Source organism: Gambusia affinis, linkage group LG16 (genome assembly GCF_019740435.1).
Source record: "Gambusia affinis linkage group LG16, SWU_Gaff_1.0, whole genome shotgun sequence".
In the NCBI taxonomy this organism is placed as follows: Eukaryota; Metazoa; Chordata; class Actinopteri; order Cyprinodontiformes; family Poeciliidae; genus Gambusia; species Gambusia affinis.
In genome coordinates, this window is record NC_057883.1 from 6,831,612 (window position 1) to 6,849,548 (window position 17,937).

The window sequence follows — 17,937 nt, forward strand, 5'->3', positions numbered from 1 at the left end:
TTCCTTGAAAACACTTCACCCCGAGTCGCCCAACAAGCAAGACGGGAAAAAACAAGGACAGAAGGAGACAAATGCAGGAAGAGCCGACCCAATTTCCCCCCCCCCCTTCGTCTCCTTGGTGAAACCTGCGGCGGTGATGCGAGGAGCCACAATTTAGCATCTCTGCAGTTAAAGTAAGGCCATCCAGCTCCAAGGTTTGCACACGCAGAGCCTAAGCAGCAGTAAAGATAGTCAAAACACATTAAGGATGGAGCGTTTCTATGATTCATAGGTCATAAACCTTCCTGACATACAAGGTGTGAATACTAAAGCAGCTTCGAGCCCAGAGCACCTGGATAGAATGTGCAAACCCTCACACTCCAGACCTGCGGAAGATAAGACGAGCAGTCGCATAATAACAGATAGTTTCTCATACTTCAGTACAAACTGTAATCTTGTTCTTTCCCATGGAGATGTTGTCTTCTCTTTTTTTTTTCTTATTTAATCGGTCATTTTGTCTCGACACTTCAGATACAGTTCATCCTTCATCTAATCTTCAAGCGACGACGCCTAAAGGAACGCTAAGAGATAATGTCCGAAAGCACTGCTTTTCAATCTAGTTAGATTAAAAAAAATACCCCAGAAAACTCAAAGTATAAGAATAAAAGATAAAAGATACATGGTGATGCTGCGCCACTCTTGACAAACACTTTTAAATCACTGAGGAGTAAGACAAATTGTTCGGACTAACTCCGAACAATTTGACTACGACACATAAAACTGATGCACCTCTGATATTTACAGATGGTAAAACGTGCAGAGTTTTGGTGTGAAAACTAGCTTAGCACCACCAAGCTAGCACAGCTTGTGCTCGTCCACAGAGACCAGAACAGCAGAATGTTAGAATATCCTGGTGAATAAACACCTTGAAAACAACTACTGAACTATTTAGGAAGTTCCTCTTCTAATTTTTATTGACAATTTCCTCTTTCTGCCAGTAACTTGGAAGATTTGGTTGTTTGGAACCCGACTTACTGTCGATGAAATGAAGTCGTCTACCATAAGACATTTGTGACAGTTTGGTATCCACTGATTTAAAGCCATTTCCCATAATTTACTCAAAGTCTACTGCAAAGAAACTCATAACTAACAACAGTAGGTCATCTATGGTTATTGCTGGTTTATTCAGGGTGAAGACCAAGGATCAACTAGCCAAAAAAAATGGGATCAGAACCAAAATAAATGGAAATAGGATGTAGTAGATGGTTTTTAGAAAGTATTATACCAATACATTTAATTTTACATTTAAGCAACAGGAGGAATTGCTGTAATTTTTCCGTTTTAAATTGAAGGAATCGGATCACCCTTAACATTCTAACGATCATCTAATTCTGGTTTGTGTGTAGAAGATATAATGTGAAATTGACGTCGCACGTTGTGTCTTGCTAGTATTTCAGGTGCACAACACGTTGTATTCACTGGTAAAATGTTCAAAGTGATGTTAAAAGTTTCACATTTCATTCAGAAAAGCAAAGATTGCATCCAGAAGTTACAAAAAAACGATGATGCAAAGACTCCCGAGAACTTTGATGAGGTTGGCAGAGAGAGGGTCTGCCTTGTGTAATTACGGACCATCCCACTGACATTCCAACAGACACATCTGAATGACTCAGGACACACACACACACCAGGAATGTTTGTTTTTCGATCACACACACACACACACACACACACGCAAACACACGCACACACGCTTCCTCAGTATTTCCTGCTAAAGCCCGGTTCTTCCTGCGCAGATGACACCTGCTCCATCACGTCCCTTCCAAATTAGCCGGTTTCTTTTAAACAAAATAAAACAACGTAGCCGAGAGAAAGAGAGAGAGAGAGCGACTTGTTTTTTCTTCCCTCTCTGGAGCGGAGTCCTGGATGACTAGTTTGTAGTCATCCAGTTTGTAGAACGTCAGCGGGTCACAGGGGGGTGATTAACCTGCCCATAAAGCGAACCGGATGTGCCTCCAGACTTAAATAGTGGGGGAATCCCCGGGTTGAACGGTGAATATACAACAAGCCAAAGAAAATAAAAAATAAAAAACCTGTTTGAGAAACACGGTAAACTGTTTGATTGTTTTTTTTCACACGCCATTTGTGCGTTGTGTAACAGTGTTGGTGTCATTAGTGTCTTGGCAAACGACAAAGTGAGCTAAAACAACCAGCCAGAGGACATGACTTTGACTGTCGTAGTAAAAAGCCTCGGGCCCCAACACACGCTCCGACGTCTAACTCGAAACAATGCATACCAGACTTGACGAACCCGAACCGTGTTTACAGCTTTAAATAAACTCCAGACCGAGAAGGAGAAAACAAGCCTGTTTGCTATGCACTGCTTTCTGGTCTAATATTAAACAGAAGTGGAGGGGAAGGACGGGTGAGGGGCTTTCTTAACATTCCCGAGTGGAGAAATCTAATTACCACTAATACTAACAAACTAGAGTTTGTTAGGCCATAATAACTACACGAGGCTAACGTCTTCTAGCTAGCTTCTTTCTAAGCTCTGAAAACTACGTCTGAGTGAGTGGTAATTACACATGTAACCCCTATGAGACAACTTCCCTTCACTGTATAATATAGATGGATTAAGGGACTTCCTAAGTGCCATATTCACACCCTACGCAGGATGCTGAGTTGTTTTATGGATAACTTTAATTACAGAAGAGTTGAAGCTTGAGCTAAAGCAAATATTTTGGACCAGTTAACCTACTTTGGAGCGACGATTTCTGCTCCATAAGAAATAACATTGAAACATAACATTCAAAGTGAGTGGACAACAACATATCCAATCAGCGTTGCAATCCTAACATACAAAAAAAGTCTAGATTTTTTTCTTACCAAATCTTGTAACACCCAAATTAGCAAAAAAATAAAAAATAAAAATTAAGATTTTCTGTCTGCTGACAATAAACAAAGTCCCGGCTTCTGCTGTAGTTTTTCAAAATACAAAGTTTATTTAAAATACTGTGCAGACGGGATGGGAAAAAAGAGTAATTCTACCATGTTTGTCTTGTATTTGGGTCGATGACATCACAAGAGGCACAGGAATTGAATTAGTAAACACTATGGCAGCCGAGCGAGTTTTGTCAGATTTTTAAGGCAGATTCAGGAAACTTTTGAGCTGCAAGACATTCAACATTCTTGGTCAGAGCCACACCAATGATCCCCAAGCCCTGATGAATACAAATGTTGACAACAAGAATAATTAAAATTAATTAATTCTACTAAAATTAGATTTTTATTTTTTTTGGCTCACTTTAAATATTTTTTTGCAGTATGTACTGTCATGGCATACTGTCTGAGCTCATACTTTTTTTGCTTGCTTTGCTTTCCTCTTGTGTGGACTGGAAGAGCCAATAAGAAAAAAACCCAATGGGTATAGCCAAAAACTCTAATAAATTGCCTTAAGTGATGTCACCAGAGGTGAAGCCTCCTTTTAGAAGGGAAGGTTTTGTCATTGCATAGAAATGGTAAAACCGTCAAGAAAAATTGCCCATGGCATGTTTAATAAGCTTAAGTATATCTGAAGTGAATATGCATAGTATTGTGGGAGAGTCTGTTTTGTAACTTTAACCACACAGAGGAAAGCTGAGTGTAAAAAAAAAGAGAAAGAAAACGACTGCTGCGGCAGTAAAAGTCTGAACTCATAAAGACGGATAAGTGCTTAAAAGTATGAAGAAAGCGAAATAAAACCCACCTTTACACGGCAAAAACACCTTATTCCTGTCCAAACGATATATCCAAACCCTTCTCTTGAAAGCGAACAAAAGGATGAAATCCCACAGTTTGGAAAAGTCTGCTGGTAATTTGGGAAAAGCGTCGTCGTTCCTCCGCCTCCGCTGTAGCCGCTGTGTCCCAGCCAGCAGCCCTGCATAGGAATACATGTGCGGTGAGAGGGAGCGGGAAAAGGAGGGAGCTGAGGGAAGATGGAGGCTCTCGGTTTGTTTCAAGCTAACATTACAGCAACATCTTACATCAACCGAGGCATTTACTTTACTAAAAAAATATCTCCAGTAGTATAATTAGAATCTAAATCACATTTCAGACGTTGAATATCGCCTCTGTTTCGGCGGGACTCCCCCCTCTGAGAGCATCCCGACTTGGTATCTCCCACGGCTGCCTCTCATTCCGTTCCTCCCAACTGTGCAGGACTGGTGCCCCGCTGCAGTAAATTTGGAAGTGTTGGTCGGACGAAGCGGTAACAGCGATGACTGCGTGTATTAAAAGAGCTCTAAGAACAGTTTTAAAATGTAGGACGCTTTATTTTTACGCCATGATGCCAAATGAGTCAGCTGGCTGCCTGTCTTTCACCAACGACACATAGAAACAGAGCGACACAGACATTATAAACAGACATTACATATGGAATAATAAAACTTAGCCATTTAACAACACGACTAAATAATTTTGATAGTACTTTAAAATGGAAAGGTTGACTGAACTGAGTTGAACCCCTTTTCTCCCAGCCCTATGGTAATAATGTTAATATTTAATTAATTAAAATGCTTTGTTGCCAGCATTGTTGAATCATAAACTTCAGATCAATCAATAGCACATTTCAGCAGAAAGCCAGTTCAAGGTGCTTCACATTAAAACAAAAATACACAAAATTACAAAGTTATAAAGAAAACACCATACAGTCAACAGCTGAACTAACACTTCATTTTGATAAGTGAAATTATTCACATCAAATATGTGGGTCAGTGTTTCAGTCATTTCAACTTCTACAGCATTAGCCACCCACTGAAAACACCAACAACTTCTTCCAGTACTTTTACTGTGAACCCATTCTAATTATTACTTTTTTTTGCCTCGGGGTCCCCACTCCCTTTTGCCGCCCTGAGCTGAAAGCCGTATCACCCATATTAAAAAGCTATTGGTTAGCTAAGCAGTAAATTCAATTCACAAGAGTGGGGTTTTATTTTGTAACTTAGCAGCTCTTACATAAACAAAATGATCACAAGCTGATTCCCCCCCAAAAAAACTACAGACCCATACTACTACTACTAATAGTGGCAATTGTAAATAACAACCGGACATACAGCATCAGAATAATTACCAACTCCTTTCCCATGTACACCTCATAAACTCTTCATAATCTCTGTTATGTAACAACAAATAAACAGGCTACAGGATATTAGTCAATTTCAAAAATACATTGAAGTTTGTGGCATCAGTTCAGCAAAATATGCAACAAGCAGCTCTACAGGTGTAAATACTTTTGCAAGTCAGTGCTTACTGCATTCATCTGCTTTCTAAAACGGACCATCCTCTGCCCACCCGCGTGATGTCAGACAGAGGGGAGAGCCGTGACACCGTGACCCCTAATTAGTGCTCAGGGGCCCCAGCTTCTGTTCCAAACTGCTTGTCAGAGAGAGAAATGACTCCGCACATGAAAAGGGACAAGGAAGTACGGCCGGTTGGGTCCAGAACACCCCCAACCGCCCCACCCCCGCTCAGACAGCACAGAGCTTTGAAGTCACATCAGAAAAAGCACCTGTGAACAACAAAGCTACCAAGAGACTATGATCTCCAAAAAAGAAAAAAGAGAGAGAGCGAAAGAGAGAGAAAAAAGAAGAAAAAAAAACATCACAAATCCCTGGATCAGACACTTAGCTGATCAGGTTACTGTAATGTTCAGGGTTGACATGTGATATTAAATGTGATACTGTGCAAGAGATTTTCAGTCGTGATTTCGCTTCTGCAACTTTTCTCTTCTTCCTCATCTCCTCTCTGCCTCTCCCTACTCCCTAAATGCATATCCGCCGGAGCAGACGCAACGCACCTGACCTATTCCACAGTTTACAGCCCCACCACCCCCACTCACCACCTCCCTCCTGAACTAGCTTCCTCCTAGCTCTTGTGGGCAGACGTTGCTGTCTTGATTTGATCAGCCGTCTCTGGCCGGTTTTGAAGTGCAGAGCCGAGCACGATGGGCTTTCTGTTGCTCCGGTATCTGGCTAATTGAAACGACTCCCTCTGCGTTTCCCTCTCCCCAGGGGGAGATGAGTGGCTCCCCCCTGACCCCCCACAGCAGACTCCAGGAAGCAGAGGGAGTCCTCGCCATATGCTCTTCCTTTGCTTGGCTTAATATGACACAGGCAGCTCCATAGCAAGGATAAAGAGGGAAGACTTTAATGCTTTGCCACTGCAAATCTCATAAAAACTCAGCGCATGTCACTTTGAACGCAGTAGTTAGCTCCCATGTTCTTGCAAAAGGGTTTTCAACTTTCCTGAATCAACTCAAAGTAACAGCGTTTACCAGCTGTTTGGAAAACAAAATGTACTTTTAGGAATTATTTTTATGTTGGTCTTTAAATGCTAAAATTTCAACATAACTAAATGTTGGTCCTTCCTATGATGTAATTTTTAACTCTTTCATGCATAGTGGCCATTTTCTTGAGTTTCTTGTGGATTTTATGTTATGAATGCACACAGACCACTAAAGTGGAGGCTAGTGCGTCATACAATACACTGTCGACTACTCACCATCGACTGGAACTGCAACAAAATATTTGTTAAATCCAAATACTTGGGAGATGAAAAAGCATGCTGACCAATCCAGACCCTCCTTCTACTGTAGAGGACTCTTGCAAATAAAAAAATAAAAAATATTGTACGATATCAAGTAACCCCTAGAGAACAATACTACTGATGTATTTTCCAAATAAAAGCTTATTTGGAAAAAATTACAACTGATATCCTGGAAAAAAAATTTTGAACTTTTTTTTTTATGCCTTAAAAAAATCAGAAACACATAATTCCTGCATGAAAGGGATAAATATTAAATGATTGATGTTTCGATCGGTTAGTAGGCTACTTGAGTGGACTTTTTTACCAAATACTGTTTCTTGAGTAATTTCTTGGACGATTAAGCTGAACACTGACCAAATGCATTCTTCAGTCCATTTCCATCAGGGCTGCATGATGTTACAACTGTGTGTCCGCGCAACCTTTGAAAGTCTTAAATTCATGAATCAGAAATTGAGTCATTAAAATGTCTTAAATTCTTTTTTTTTATGCAGGTTTACCTCAAACACATTAATGGCAGGTCTTAAATTTTGCTGTGGTCGGACTATTTTATCTCATACATAGATTTTATTTTCTGGTGGGACTTTTCAGTCAGGCAAAAAGTTTGAGTTGCACGCAGATACGGTGTCTTTACTGCAACATTTTACTTGGTGTGAAGCTACCGCTAACTGGACGCTGATGTACTCGTGCTAAAAAGCTAGCTAGCTAGCTTTTATGCGTCTATCATAAAAATAAGTTGAAGTTTATCGCCATGACGTTGGTTCTCACCCCTCTGTTCTAAACCCTTATGATGAGAGGCGCCATAAGCAGTGTGAAAGACGCAAAACTGCTGCTGAGAGCGACAGAACCCAGAAACTCTGTTTTACTTGAGTGGAAACATCATGAAGTAGTAAGCTACTCTTACTCGAGTACAATTTTTTGCTACTCTACCCACCTCTGCTTCTGGCAAACTGGAAACAGGATTTCTCTTTGCCTTTTTATAGAGTTTTGGAGAGTTTTAGAGTGAAGGATGCCCAATACAAGCGAGGTCTTTTTTTTTTCAGGTTGTATCTGTATTAAAAACATAAAATCGTTTATAATTCTTCTTTTATCTCACTTTAACCGTGCTATATTTTCTTTCACATAAAACCCCTAGAAAAACCCTAGCTGTTCTTACATCCAACTGGGGTGCTGCGGTGGCGCAGGGGTTAAGCACAATCCACATAAGGACGCGGCTGTCACAGGTTTGAATCCTGGCCTAGTGACTGTTGCCTCATGTCGTCTCCCTCTCTCATTACCCTACTTTCCTGTCTTAGCCCTACAACCAAAACACCTTAAAATATCTATATATATATGTATATATATATATATATAGAAAACCATGTAACCAAAATGTGGAAAAAAGGTGTGAATACTTTTGGAAAAATAGTGTTTTTTTGGGGTTTTTTTGTCAAATCACTGGCTAAATGTTTTGTAAGCATACATACCTACCTGACTTTTTATAAATTATACTGTAGGAAACAACAACTCTAAGAGCAGCACAAGTGATCATGTTTACTTTAGGCATGGATATACAGTATTCTCTAACAACGAGGCAGATGGTCTAGTCAGGTGCATGAGATCATCGACTCAGTTTTGCCAGCCCTCGGGGAAATAACGTGAAATTGGAGGCTGGCTATCTGCTCAGAGCCTGTTACAAGGAACCAGAGGCTGAAGGCACACTCTGATGTACCATCATTTTACTATGAGGTAATACTGAAACGCCATTTGAAGTTTAAAGAATGAACTTCCTGTAGGATCTCAGGGACAGAGTGGCTATAAATGTGAATTCCTCCTCGAGTCAATCAAGAAGAAGCAGAAGCACGCAAAGTTTTTTGGGTTTTTTTCTCTGACGGCGTTTATTTAAAATCACCTCCTTCGGATGCTGACTGGCAATCTATCTGTAATTCCTCGCTTGGCTCCAGAAACGTATTCGTGTGGCAGAAACAATCGAGCAGAGATCAAGACTGACTAATTTATTGTCCAAACACGGCACGCCCAAAAGCTTCTAATGAACTTTTCGCATCTTTCGACGGAGAACGCAGCGATGCGACGGGCCGCCCTCTGAGACAGACGTTGCTGTTTCGCAGAAACAAAAGCAGTCATCCAATTTGCTGCTGAACTATTCCAGCCTTTTGCACAGTCAGGACCTTGTTTCCGAGCGCACACTTCTCACTAGAGATGACGCAGCGCTGGAAGCACGATGAGAGAGACAGAGAGAGAGAGAAAGGGGACAATGTAAACAGAGAGAAAAGAGAGAGAAAGAGAGTAATGGAGGAGTGAAGTCACCAGATGGTACAGTGAAAAGAATAAACAATGGTAACAATAAACTGGTTTCATTCAGTGAGCCTCAACACAGCATGCAGCTCTGGAGACGGCAGGGCAGGAAATCATTTTTAAAAGTAGTTTCATTCAAGCAAATATTGTCTGGAGTATTTGTACCTAACAAACTTTTTGATAGTTTGCTGTGTATTTTATTCCATCTTTTTGTGACAGAACAACACAATGTATCACATAAATAGGAAGCGGAAGAAAAAATACGACTTATTTTCCAAATCTCTTGAAAAATCTACAGTTGAATACTTTACAGAATCAAAACCAGCATCTATAGGAGCTTGATTTTTGAGTTTGGCTACAAATCTTCCATTGTCTGGGTCGCTCTCGGTGTCCACGCTTATTAAACTCTAGTGGGCCACAATTGTATTTGTTTATTTATTTTTGATAAAAACACAAAATTACATCTAAATCTGATTTCTTGACCAAAGTCTATGTAAAAGTTGTGTGACGCATTTGGTTTGATTTACTTTAAGCTAAACTTATAAATCATGCTATAATGAATGAGAAACAAGTTGTCTTTTACCAAACTCTTTTTTTATATTAAAAAGATTTTATTATCGGATAACACTTTTAACACCCCTGATGTAAAACATCCCTCTCTTGCTCTTCTTCTATGGTCTTGTGGCTTTCTTCTTCCACAAATATCAGATTTATGGAGTGCAAAACTAATAGTCCTTCTTTTTTGTTGGTTTATTGTGTTTTGTTTCCTGTAAAGCACTTTGAATTGCCTGTACAAATAAACTTGACTTGTTCAATTCTTCTATAATATTTTCTTATAACCGTCCGATCACAGAAGTGGATTTATACATGGACTGAATTATATATACACAGAGGGGGGCTTTATTTTATAATTTCTGACAGCAGGTGTTATTTTGGGGTTTGTAAAGTGGGAAGTTAAAATTACAAATGTAGGCAACAATTTTTATATTCTTATTTGTGAAAGCTTTTTGAAACTCACCACTTTGTGTTGATGTTTACATAAAATCCTTATACAATCCATGAAGACATTCAAGAGGTGTGAACTTACAGGAGACTGTACGTGTGTTTTTGAACAAATGTTGACAAATGACACTAGTCACCAACAAACATCACTATCTGTGATGCCCGTAATTTCGAAATCTCAGCAGATTTCTTATCCACACGAGTAGGATATTCTTTTTTTTTTTAAACCAGGGGTTCTTTTGTGGGCTCTAGTGTCCCTTATATGACAGTAGGCTGACAGGAAAGGGGGAAGGAAAGGGGAGAAGACATGCGGCAAATGTTTCCGGGTCCGGGAACTGAACGTGCGACTGCCTTGTCGAGGACTCAAGGCCTCCAAGCGTGGGTCGCGCTATCCCCTACGCCACCACAGCACGCCCATGAGTAGGATATTCTGATGAGGGAAGTGATATTTTTGTGGTTTCGTCGTGTTTATAAATCGCTCCTATGCTAAGCTAAGCATAGCTCCCAAGCTTCCACTTCTGTCCCGTCACTCAAAGAAGGTTATCCAATGATAATATTTAACATTAACACAACCCTCTGTAGCTTTCAGTTTGTAAAAATGACGGTAGAAGCTTTAGACCCGTAGGACCGACAGATAAACATAGCTATCTATCCGTGCTACGGTAGGAAAATCTGACGAGGTAAGAAGAACGGTTAATTTCATATTCACTTATCACAGGTGTTGCATGCAACTCTGTATGCTTTTGAATTCGTTTGCAGATCACCCACTTTGAACCTCTCTGATCAGATGAAGTGAAGCGCTGCATTTAGATAATGAACCGTAAAGAATGATTGATTTATTGATTGATCCTCCCAGTGTTTTAGCGCCAATTCAGCTCTGAGGAAGCTCGGCGGTTTCCTGTGGTTCGACACCGGTCAGGTCTCTGAATGAATCTCTGCCGGTTTGATGCTCGTTTCAGTAAAGAAATAATTGTATGGATGTCAGTTCGAGTCCTTCCAGAAAGCATCCGGTGTGAAAATAAAAATAGCAGCCACCAGAACTGGGACACTATATACTATAAATAACTGCTGTATATGAATATAGTGCGCACTCTGGGAGTCAAGGTTAAAGTGTGTCAGTGACAAGTTCCTGAGCAAGCAGTTGGCTTGTGACTGATGTCGCGGTCGCAAACATTACAGGACACCTTGACAAATCTCTCCTCCCCCATCCCTCTCTCTCTTTCTGTCCTTCCAAGTCCATCAGCCTCCGTTTGCGAACCCTGAAAAGACTTTATTGTTGCTTCCCAAAGCAGAAAGCACATCCGCACTCCATTAACGTGAATTAAGATGTTTACCTTTTGCTGAAGCGTCCGCAGCAATTCTCACTCAGCAGCTCATTGTTCGCCTCACCACAGGTCACCGGGTTTTTTTAGTTCCCCCCCCCCCTTTTTCTTTTCTTTTTCCTGTGCCATAAATCACCTGAGCTGACTTTGCCCAACATTGTGTTGCGGAGTGAGAACGTATGTGGTTGGGATTTGAGCTGATTGTAAGCGCTGATCCTTCACTCCCGTAAAGGTCCCGGTGCTGGAGGGCATGAAAAGGCTGGAGCAACAAACAAATCCCACTCCTACCCCAAACACACACACACACACACACACACACACATATATACACCACTCACCTTTTCTTTTGTAGCTTCTCTCCACCATCGACTGGGTTTTGCTCTCTTCGCCTCCTGGCATCTACTCAAAAATAGAAATAGAGTTAATTATATGACGAGTTGTCAATTAAGATCTTCTGTCTTAAATCAGTGCAGTGAAATAAACTTCTTGTTTATTGGTTTTGCGAAATAGCAAACGTATCAGCGATCTTCTGGCCAAATGAAAACGGAATGAAACGTTTGGAGCCACATGCAAAAAGGTGTGTGGACCACCAAACACACCATCCAAACAGTGAGATAAGGTGGTGGGAGTATTATGCTGTGGGGCTGCCTGTTAGCTGCCGCAAAAGACCTGAGATTGGTGCGGAGCTTCACCTTCCAGCTGGACTACGTCCATGTGGGAGAATGACCACATCCCCAAAACGTGGTTTTCCAAAACATTGATTTGAATGGGTTAGAGGCTACAAACAAATCTATAAGGTTTTATTTGCAAAAAAGAAAAAAGAAAAAGGGGAGGTGTAAAATTTAAAGGCTGTTTTATTTTATTATTTAAGCTTTGTTTCCTGGCAGAGATGTGGGGGGAAAAAAAGCCTTCCCTCAGCCTGCGTCTCAGGGTGCAAACATCCCTAATCTGTGCTGAGTCGAAGTCTGAAACCTTGCCTGCATCCCGCGAACTAACGCCGATTCACACCAAGACACAACAGGATCAAGTTAAACAAACCGCACGACAAACCCGACAAGGGCAATACAGAGAGAAATAAGCTGTTGTGTAGGAAAATAAATGGAGACGGAGCAAATATTTGCCCACAGCGGAAGAGTGTTTGGGTTTCTGGGTCAAAGTACTGAAACCAAAATTTATCTCGGCCCCCGACAGACAAAAACACTGAATGAAAACATAAAGTCGGAGGTTTGATACGACTCCCTTTGACCTTAAATTCTTGGTTTTAGCCTAAAAAAAAAGAAAAGATTTTCTGTTTTTAGGCACTGAGGATTAGAAACATTGACAGAAAAGGGGAGAAAAAAAGCGTTTATACCCACATGCGTGTTGAGTCTGTGCGGACGGAGATACGGCTGCTTGCCAGGCATTGAAGAGGGGGAATTAGTAAGAAAGTTGGATTAAATTCACCGGGAGGTGATGGCTGTGGGAAGTTTTTAGGGATTAGACTATAAATCACCACAGCTGCTGATAAGACACACATCTCAAGTCCTAATAACAAGACCACCGAGCTGTGGTTACATAACATCCTGATGTGAGATGATTATATGACACCTCCGGTGGAAATGTAAGCTTCATGCTCCCACTTGGGGGTATTTTTAGGCACTTTGCTTCCATTTTTACTTCTTTAACCGTTTCACACCAAGAAGAGCGATTCAGGAGAAAAGTGGAGGTTAGATGGACTTCTGTATTCTGTGCATACAATCAGGGCCGGATTTATGAGGTTGTATGATTATATAAGTATAATTAAAAACACACATTCATTAAGAAAAAAAAAATTGGTGACTCCCAAAAATTAGGGGTCACCAATTTTTGTGGGTCAAAAAATTGGTGACCCTTTAAGGCCTTTCTAAAGTCTGGCATACAATAAATGAACACAGCCAAAGTAGAAAGACCAAATTATGACTTTAACAATAAATATATATGCAAACATATTTACTACTAGCTACTTTAGCAGCATTACAATTTGACATTATCACCTTGTTAATTTTATCTGCTGTGAAACTTTAACATGTTCTCCACGGGCAGAGTTATGGAGTTACTTACCCTTTATGGGTATCGTTCAGGAGAAAAGCAGAAGTTAGACACTCTGGGCTCCAAGAAAAAAAGGGGCTTTATAAAACTCCTAATGTGCGCCAAATATTTAATATATATGTGTAGAATGTAGTTAAACCAGATGTTTACATGAAAACAACCTCTTTTTTCCCCCCTCACAGTCTGACATTAAATCAGTTCAAACTGTTTTTCTTTGTTTGTTTTGGGTCAGTTCAGATTCCCAAAATTGTTCCCATCTGCTAAATGTAGAGAATAAAAAAAAATGCAAAAGCAACAAGAACACAAGAAAATGTCATTAAAACAAAAAAAAAAAAGTTTCATTCGGGTAAAACATGTTCGGTTTCCTCTGCAAAGATTCAAACAATAGTTTGTTGTAATTTTGTCTAGTTGGTCTGCATGCAGAGCCTGTCTTTCTCTCATCCTGCACGCCTCTTCGGTTCAAAATAAAACTTTGTTTTTCAACTGAAACCATGATTCTGAAATGAATCTGTTTCACAGACTCGTTTATGCTCAAGCACTGACTTCCTGTCTGCTGCTGTTTCAAAATTTCCGCATATTATTCTTTATTATGCGGCAATATTAAAACTGCCCCAATAAGGTTAGGGCAATTTCAAGAGTTTAATATCACAATTGGTAGAAAACGTGACGTAAAAAGCAGTAAATAAAGAAAAGTACTTTGATGTGCATATTTAAAATGATTTGCTAGGAGTACTGGAGGTAGTACATTGTATTGTAAACATTTTAAATGTGTCTATAGTTATAAGAGGACATTTGGGCTATCCTAGAACCACGATACGTCATCGAATGCACAACGTTGTAAGTGAGGATCAAAAAAAGATCTTTGCTGTGGTTTTTGTTTTGTTTAGTCAAACCAGTTCCCTCGCTCTTTGTGAAATGAACCGTGTGCGCTCTTTTCTTCAGACACTGGCTTGACGCTTTCGGGGACGTGAGATGAAAAGCCAGGCTCTTTTAGCTTTCGAGGGACGGCGTGAATGAAGGGACTGTCCCGTCCTAGCCGCTCTCTAAAGTGGAGAGCATCGTGAGGCCAAACAAAAGCCTGGCGTTTGCATCTTGCGAGTCCTTTCATACATGCTCCACGTTGCCAAAAGTAAAGCTAAAAATAGCGGCCGAGATGTCGTTTGAAAGCCCCTCTGTCACAAAGATGCATAGTGGGCCTGCAGTGAGCTCATTGTTAAAGGTCCGCTGGCAATTATTACTGCTAGACTGTAGAGCTACAATAAACAATGTGGGTCTGTTTTGTTTTGTTTGTTTGTTGTTTTTTTTTTCACCTAAAGTACAGTTCTGTCAGTGGTTCACAGATTCTTATTATTAGCATTAATAACAAAACAACTTTTGGTTTTAAATACACCTAAACAGTTGTTTTTCCAAACTGAAAGGCATATCCAAATCTTTATGTTCCTAAATCAAGTTTGTACAAATATTGTTTTTGTGCTCACGGAGTCAAATTTTACTAAGAGAGAGAAAAAAAATTCATGCTTCATTAGCATAATTTGCAATGATTATGACAAGAGTCCATATTTACTACAATTTTATTTTGTGTGCAAAGCAATCCCCTCTGGCTCTAATAATGCAGGCTTCCTTTTCTTTAACTCTTGCACAGAAGTTGTGACTCTCAGTCCTAAAGCTAAGTCATTCTTTTTCCTTCTTGAGCAGAAGTCTTTATACATTAAGACTGGCCTGAAGGTAAACTAATGTAAATGGTGCATATCGGTGACCATTAAGTGAATGTATCCCAAAATTCATAGAAGTTGTGCTTTTTATGGCATTATGAACTGAAATTTGAAGTTGCTTCCAAATGTTTGGCTTGTAATAAACTTCTTAATAGAGATTAGGGAACACAATGCATTTTGACTACAGATGCTAAATATTTTTCCACTGGGAAAATATGTTTTTATTTTTATTTCTATATATATCTGATTGAAATTAAAAGCAGTTTCAGAACATGCTGCATTGGAGGAAAAAAAGTAATCTGTCACTCGCATTAAAAAAATTCCCATTGCTTTTAGGATGGTCAATCAATGATTAGCTTTGGTTTCGGTTAATCTAAAGGGGTATTTCACTATGTTTTTGTCTGTCTTTAATTAAAAATTTATACTTAAACCTAAACTGGATAAATCTAAACCCTGAACATCGATATTCTATTAGTTGTGCTTTGTTATTATTAGTATCCTTTATCTTGTTATGATCCTGTGACGACCCCGTCGGCTCCCACTGTTGAATAAACGTTAAAATAAATCCATAACGGACTCCGACAATTATTACTTCCGTAAACAGAGCTCTTCTGGGTGACGTCAACGTTCTTTATCTGCGCATGCGGGTTGCTTAGGGGTCTTAAAACGTTCGCGGAGAAGTCTGATTGCGGTCTCATTAAATCAGTAGCATGAAGGACCACGGGGAAAAAAAAGAAGAATAAGAAATAGAACTGAGTATCAAGACCTGCTGTGTGCACGCAGCCTTATTTTGTTCTGCAGTTTCCCAGGTCCACATTTGAGTCGAAAAAACAATTTGGGAACCACGTAACTGGTTTTCAAACCCATATAATTTCATATTGGTTTGTAACACTCGGCCATTAAAGCGAGTCATGACAGAAAACAGGTTAACATGAAGCAGCTGTTAGCCCTGACGCTTAAGTTCCCCACTAAGCTGCCCGTCAATTACATCATCATGCGATGACATCATCTCCCACCGGGACTGGTGACGCATGGTTGGTCCGGTGAAGTGGCTGAACCGCTCTGCCTACGACACAATGAGGTGAACTGTGGAGCCATTGGGAGAAAGTAAAGATGTCAATCTCACCTGCTTTCGCTCTGCTGCTCCCTGCTCTTGCATTTCAGCGCGTGACCGCAGAGTTCAGCTAGAGGTAGCGGGCCCGCGCGAGCGCTGCGGTGTTCTACCGCGCCCTGTAAGCACGCCGCACTCCTGTGATTTACTGCACGCAGTAAAACGCAAATATGGCCGAGAGAGTAAGGTCAGCTTTGATCATGCGTTTCACATTACCCTTAATGTTGGGTTTCACTCGCTCAGAGCATGTGGGGTTCCTCTGCCTTATTGTAGTGCAGAGGAAGCTAACAGCCTCCAAACATAATCAGTGATGGCAAATAGAAATTAAAATATGTAATTAACCTGATAACAATGTACGTTTATCAGGCTAATTTAATTTCATGCACTTTCTTTTGGAGGACCGGAACAAGTGTCTGTTTAGAACAAAGATCAATCTGGTCTCTACAGCTCTTTGACCTCATTAGCTAACTAGCTTTTTTTATTTTTTATTTTACTTGTAAACAGTTGATACCAAGTAATCTCGGTATCCATAGCTATCCATAGTACCGCCAGTGTTGCTTGAGATCTATGGTGGAATAAGATTTCACAGAAAGGGGTGTCAAACTCACTTTCGTTTTGGGCCAAATCAAGAGCATGAATGCTCTTAAAGGGCCGGTTGTGCCAGAATGTATTTGTGTGGGATTTACTCCCTCCCTACCAAGTGCTGTTTTTTGCACTTCTAATTCATCTGGTAAATGAATTATTTTTGTTTGAAGAAAACAACTTGTTTATGTAATATTTTGTTTTAGTCATTCTCTCTTCTCTTTGAGTTTCACCTGGTCATGTGTTGCCATGGAAGCGCGCCCATGAGCAGTGCCGAGGAGAACCTGGTGTTTCCAATCAGCCTCACTGGGAAAATCCATTGTTTGAGAGGGAGGAGAGACGTTTTTGGGATTTTGTTTGGGCCCAGATTGTTTCTGCTTTAGTTTTGAAGTTGTTGGAGTTAGTTGTAATTGTGTAAATATTTTTCTATGAGTATAGTTTCGTACAAATATGTATTTCCTATCTGGAAATGTAAATGTTGTCTCCACCCCCAAATTAGACCCTGGTAGGAGCCAAGGCTTTAAAAGCTGGGTGGTTTAGCTCAGGGGAAGACTCTCCCTCCTGTTGATTTAATCCATTTCATAAAAACTAACTCCTACAAACTGCATTGATTTGATTGATAACATTTAAGCACACTTAGTGTTAAAAGAGGTTAAATTCCATTTCTTTTGAGATGATTTCCTTTGTTTTAAACCTACATCCCTCTCAACCCCCTGACTTAAAAATGTATAAAATCAGCTCAACAGTTTAAATTTTGCAGTGAGTTTATGCTACTGTATGAGTATTTTAAACATGTTTTAGGTTGCTTAGGCTGATTAAAAATCTTTCTCGTCCTTCTTTTAGTTTTGGTTGGAGTTCGCAGTGGTGATGACTTGATGAGAAGCGCCAACAAAAACAGTCCATGCTAACAAGTTAATCTTTTAAACCCAAGACATGCGGCGCACATTAAGGGATCTGTGTTCTGGTACGCGTACAATGATAAGAGCACGTCTTTTCAGCTTACCTTGAACAAAATGTAGGATAAACGTGAACTGAGACCTGAGGCTGGTTTCTACATTCCGATGCATCTTCTGTCTGAATTCAGCCGGACGCCATCCTTGTTTCATAGTTTTTCTTTGTGTCAAAGTGGGACGGTATTTGCACAGATCAAATAATTGAATTAATTAAAACAAGGAATTTTTAACATCTTGATTTTATTATGCATTAGAGGTGATTTACAGCTAGAAAAATGGCAGAATCCAGGAGGAGGAAAACTTTCTTCTCACTCAGGGTTGAGCTGGATGATGAA

The 17,937-nt window shown here is 40.2% G+C and overlaps 1 protein-coding gene across 2 annotated transcripts in view; it reads right to left on the reverse strand.

Annotated features, from left to right (window-relative positions):
* The window catches only part of frmd6 (FERM domain containing 6), a 44,548-nt gene extending 28,276 nt beyond the window's left edge, over positions 1-16,272 (reverse strand). The window contains exons 1-3 of one of the 2 annotated variants that reach the window (XM_044143205.1): positions 16,083-16,272; positions 11,516-11,576; positions 3,725-3,895 (exon numbers count right to left, since the gene is read on the reverse strand). The gene's annotated coding sequence lies outside the window, so the exon portion shown is untranslated. The remainder of the gene's footprint in view (positions 1-3,724; positions 3,896-11,515; positions 11,577-16,082) is intronic. The other variant, XM_044143206.1, reaches the window with a different exon arrangement.
* Between the last annotated feature and the right edge of the window lie 1,665 nt (positions 16,273-17,937).